The sequence below is a fragment of the Zalophus californianus genome, chromosome 8 (assembly GCF_009762305.2).
Source record: "Zalophus californianus isolate mZalCal1 chromosome 8, mZalCal1.pri.v2, whole genome shotgun sequence".
NCBI classification, from domain to species: domain Eukaryota; kingdom Metazoa; phylum Chordata; class Mammalia; order Carnivora; family Otariidae; genus Zalophus; species Zalophus californianus.
Genome location: NC_045602.1, coordinates 39174684 through 39180683, shown reverse-complemented (window position 1 = coordinate 39180683; position 6000 = coordinate 39174684).

Genomic DNA, 6000 nt, shown 5'->3' with positions numbered 1-6000 from the left:
AGGCGGAGACCCAGCTTCCTGAGGGGAAGTCTCCGCCACCACCGGAGGCTGACTGGATAGGGCCGGCGCCATGGCGGCAAAGCGCGCTACTGCGCTTGCGCGGGTCACCCCGCTTCCACAGAGGCCCTTTAGCTCCGCCCCCTGCGTGCCCCGCCCCTTTCTCGCGTCTCTTCCGGGGCTCGCGCCTCTTGGTGCAGGTGTTCTTCTCCCAGGTGCTCTCCCCTCGTCGTTCGAGGGAAGGGAGAACGCGTGCGGCCGCTCGCCCGGTGTGAGTAAATCTAAAACCGACTGAGAAAGAAAAAGTCTGTAAACCTCTGGATTCTTCCTCCATAGTATCTGAGAAATACATCATCTCTTTTATCTGTTCATCTTTTCTTTGTTAGGGTCTTTAATGTACAGAGTTAGAGGAAGCAGAAGCCTTGGTCATGATACGTTGTCATACTGGTCCATAAATGACTTTTTATCTCCCCTCCTTCAGTATATGCGTATGTTCCAACACACATACACAACCTCACCTCATCTCATTCCCCATCTCCCAAAGAAATCAATATCCTGACTTGTAGTCCTTATTTCCTTTCATATATATATCTTTATCACACACGTGTGTAGCAAAAAAAAAGTTTATTTTTGAATTTCCTAAGATTTATATCTTCCTCTATGCAGTATTCTGGAACTCGTTTCACTCAACACTTGGAGGATTATCCAAGCTGTTGCATATAGGTGTTATTTATTTGTCTCACTGCTGTACAATATTCCACCCATTTTCCTGTTGATGGGCAAGTCTCCTGGTATGCTTTGCAAAAATTTCTCTTGAGTAGACTCTCCTTTCCTGTCACACTGCCATTGCTTAGTTTCAGGTGCTCATCATCTCTTGGTAGAATCATGGCAACAGATGCCTAACTTATCCTTCTGACTTCACCAGTGCAATCTGCTCTTCATTACTACTGCGAGAGGGTTCTATCCAGAAGTTATTCCTGGCTCTCCATAGTCTTTTGGAGAAAGTCAAAGACAAGTACTCCTGGGCTTCTGTGCATCTTGATCTCATTGTCGTCCTACTGCTGTCACCTCCCCACCCTGCTTTCACTTTATGATTTAGCAACATTAAACCTTTACTGATTCCTATAAATACCAAACTGTTGCATGACTCAGTTTATTGTATATGCTGCTCCTTCTTCTGAAATGCCTTCTCCCTACTTCCTAATGAACTCCTTCCTCCAGAAGTAAGTTGTATCCTGAATTCAGCATTTCTCAATCCTATTCATTTCTTAATGCTTTTGTTACCTATGTATCTATCCCTAAATAACATGAAGTATTACTTTGCATGATTTAAAACTTTACATAAATGTTATTATACTTACTGTTTATTGCCCTGCAACTTATTTTTTCACTTATCATTATGTTGTGATATTCAGATATGCTGAGATGTGAGGTTCTAATTCATTCACCTTCACAGCTCTGTAACATTTCATTGCATGAATACACCGTGAGCTATCCATCTCCTATTGATAGACATTGAACCTGTTTCCCATTTTTGCTTTTATAGATAGTGCTGCCTTAATGTTCTTATGTAGTCTTCTTGTGCACACATGTGAGAGTTTCTCTGGGGTTTATACTTAAGAGATGCTGCTGCTTTTAACTAGAAACCTCAATAATACCCACTTTGAAGGGTATTATGAAAACCATGAGGTAATGTTAATAAAGCACAATTTCAGACATTCAAACATTTATTGTTAGAAAACTTTTAAATGTATATGAAACACTGGGACATAAAGGCAATAATCTGGTGCTTGAATGGTAAACAGAATATGTGTGCTTCTGTAGCTCCTATGATACCCAACCTATTGTAGCATCTGCACATCGTGCTCTTTCTTTACCTCCATATCTCTGTTCATGCCGCTATGTCCTTAGGGCTAAAATGGTCACCTCCAGCTCTGGTTCTCTCCCTGCCTTCTTAATCTTTGTCGGCTACTTTTCTGAAGCCTTCCCTGACTTCTCAGGCTGCCCTGGATATCTTTTCCCCTTTTCTTCCTCTATCTCTCTCACCATCTTTACATGCTCTTCCATAATCATCTCTAAATGATCAATGTCTTCTTAAAGACAGGGCTCACATTTTATTCATCTTGTTTCGGGGCACTGAGCACAGTGCCTGATACATGTGCTGATAAATGCATGTGGAATAAGCAAATTTAGGAATTCTTGGGAAGAAAGAAGTTTGCAGCCAAGGATTTCTTGGGGCCAAAGGAAGAGGGATGGAAGCAAGCATGTTATTTTTATTAAGAATACAGAGCCCAGAGAGTTTGAAGTTTTACCAGTGATGTAGTTATACAGGATATAATGGACTATTAAGGAGAAAACCTGCCCCTGTCATTCTGGAATGTGAGTGCTAGATGTGCACATCTAGCACATTTTCTTTGATTCTGTCACTCATAGTGATTACAAAATAAATGAGTGAATCAGCCAGTGAATTCACTTGAAAGCAATGAGCAGCTCCTGGCTTATTTAATGTTGCTAGGCATTAAGTTATTATTAGTTTAAAACAGGCATTGGCAAACATTGTCTATAAAAGGCCAGATAGTAAATATTTTCAACTTTGTGGGCCATATGGTCTTTAATGCAAGTATTCAACTTCGCTGTTATAGTGTGAAAGCAGCCATAGAAAATATGTAAACAGATGAGTATGGCTGTTTTTTTCTTTTTAAGTAGGCTCCACGTTCAACGTGGAGCTCAAACTCACTACCCCAAGATCAAGAGTGCCATGCTCCACTGACTGAGCCAGCCAGGCACCCCTAGTATGGCTGTTTTTTAATAAAATTTGATTTATGGTCACTGAAATTTAACTTCGATATAATTTTCATGTGTCACTACATACTCTTCTTTTGACTTTTTCCCTCAACTATTAAAGAAGGTACACACCATTCTTAGTTCAAGGTCTCAAAGAAAACTTGTTGACCCCTGGCAGAAATGAACCTTAACTCTAGGTACAAAGGAGGTAGAATCCAGTGCTGTTCTTTTACTAAATAAATCTTTCAGTTCTCTTGATTTGCCACTAGATGGTGGTCCCTTGTAGGTGTGTGGCCTAGAGAGCTGGTCTTTCCAATAGAAAGGATGATTGGAGTTTTTCCGTAGAGTATGGTAAATGAGCCACTGCCATGTTAATGCGGGCATACAAACTGTCCCAGTGTTTCAAAACCATTCCTCTGGGTTTCATTTATTTCTCCACCCTCACACTTACTTGTATATATTCCCTCTATTGCAGTATATCCAACTGAAGGGAACGCAACCACTCTCAATGCCTCTGAGATTATTTGCTCAAGGGCTCAGGAGGAAAATAATGTGAATACAGGCTATGGCTAAAGATCTGGGGGTTGCATCTTGGAATCTGGGAACAGCGCTACCGTAAGTGGAGCTTATATTCAGAGGATACTTGAAGCCCAAGTGTTGATACACTTAAAACTCCAAAATAGCCCCCATTTTTGGCCTCTTCATGTCACCTTCTTCTACCTTTAAAGTGCCTTACAGGACCTGACATTACCCTGGCGCCACATCTTCTGCAGGTTTCCTCACACCTTTTTAGGGTGTGGGAGTACTTGGTAGCCATAGTGATATTCTTGGCACGTATGTGTGGCCTGAGGTGCAAGGGAAGTTCAGCTGAAATAGAGGTAAATAGAACCATAATGGTTATTCCTGTCATCCTCTTGTCTGAAATCTCCCAGCTCAGATCTCTCTCCTGGACTAGGAGTCCTCTGGCTTGAGCTGTTTCATTTTTCTCCCTTTATCACCACCTTTCTTTATCCAGACTCACAAAAGAAAGAGACTGGATGGCTATGAAAATCGTTAACAATGGTAAAAGCTTCCATCTTCTTGGAGCAGAAAAGGGCTCGACAGAAACATGACTTTCAAGGTCCGTGAAGCTCAAGTCTGTCACGTGGTTATGTCTACTCTGGCTCCGAGTTTGATCTCTCGGGCAACATAAAACAAATCTGTTTTTTCCATACCTCAATATATGACGTTGAAGAAAACTCTTATGTTCTTTCTGAATCTTTTCTGCTAAGCATCTCTGGTAGGGCAATAAGAAATCCTTCCAAAACTCTAGATGGTTTTTTCCTGATGATGAAGACCAGCAGTTCTCATGAAGGCAGCCCCACCACTTGGGGGCATTTTAGAAATATGTGTGTGTAGGGGGAAACTTTTGGTTGTGCAGTGCTACTGGCATATTGTGCACAGGACTGGGGTCACAAAGAAAGGTTTGGATCCCAGTGGGAAAAAAAATGGAGCGGGGCAGGTGAGCAAAAATTTTTATATAGGATTTGGGTTGATGAGCAGTGAAACAGGGCCATGTGCCCCCTTCCGTGTCACCAGCCTAATAACTAGAGCCAACAATCCCCTAGCTCACTGATCCTGACCAGAAGTGCAGGATATCCTCAGAAGCAAGAAACAGCCTTATGCATTGAAGATTCTTTGCCTGGCCCCTCACAACCTCAAATATATAGATGTACATTTTAGGCAGGTGAAACTTTGTTTATAATTATCAGAGTCTAGAATTCTGTTTTATATGTAACCATATAACCATAGAGTCTTTTTATATACGCTAAATCTTCCAGAAATGCAGCCTCTTGTTAACTGAAGGATTGTGCTTGCTTTCGTTCAGAACTTGACTAAGAGTCATTCACCGTTTCAGAAAAATCATGTCACAGACAACAGTGCCCTGTGTGGTATATGTGTCTCCAAAATCAATCTACATTTTTAACTGTCACTGTCACAGTGATTCTGCATGGAGGCACAAACATCTGACCACTTTATCATGTTTTCTACTGCAGTTGTGCCCAGTATACATAGTGAGCTCATTGATATATTTAATATCATGAATATATATTTTTTTATTATAAGCGGACTTTCATTTTATTTCTCCCTTATTAGGTTAGGGAAATATTTTAGTGCATTCAGGCTACAATAACAAAATACCACAGACTGGGTAGCTTATAAACAACAGAAATTTAGTTCTTACAGTTCTGGAAGCTGAAAGTCTGAGACCAGGGCACCAGCACGGTTGGGTGAAGACTCTCTTCCAGGTCGTTTGTAGTCCTCACATAACAGAAAGGCCTAGGGACCTCTCTGGAGCTTCTTATTCATGAGGGCTCCATGTTCATGATTTAAGCACCTCCTAAAGTCCCCACCTACTAAGACCATTACCTTAGTGGGTGAGGACTTCCAACATTTTGCAATTTGGGATGGGGGTGGAGGGGAGTGAGATACACAAACATTAAGACTACAGGATTAATAATTTATATTTTTTAGGTATAAGAGGTAGTAAACTATATTATGTATGCCATTTCATTTCAGAGTAGCAAAAGGGATGTTATATAATATTTACTAGAATGTGAAATGATAATATTTTATATGTCTCTTTCCTATTGTTGCCATAACAAATTACTTGGTGGCTTAAAATAACATAAATTTATTATCTTACAGGTTGTGGTCCAAAGTCAGAAATGGGATTCACTGGGTTTAAATCAAGGTGTCATCAGGACTGGTCTCCTTCTAGAGGTTCTAGGGGGAGAAGCTGTTCCCTTGCCTTTTCCACTTTCTAGAGACCACCTGCATTTCTTGGTTCATGGCCCATCCCTCCATCTTGAAAGCCAGCAGTATAGTATCTTCAAATGTCTCTCTGACTCTGACCCTCATGCTTTCATTATTACATCTCCTTCTCTGACTCTTACCCCCTGCCATCCTCTCTTATAAGGATTCTTATGATTCCATTGGGCCCACCTGGATAATCCAGGATAATCTCCCTCTCTCAAGATCATTAAGCACATTTGCAAAGTTCCTTTTGTCATGTAAGGTAACATCTTCCTGGGTCTAGGGAGTAGGACCTGGACATCTTTGGGCGGGTCTTTATTCTGTCTCTCACACTTTATTTATTTATTTTTTAAAGATTTTATTTATTTGTCAGAGAGAGAGCGAGCACAAAGCAGAGGAAGCTATAGGCAGAGGAAGCAAACT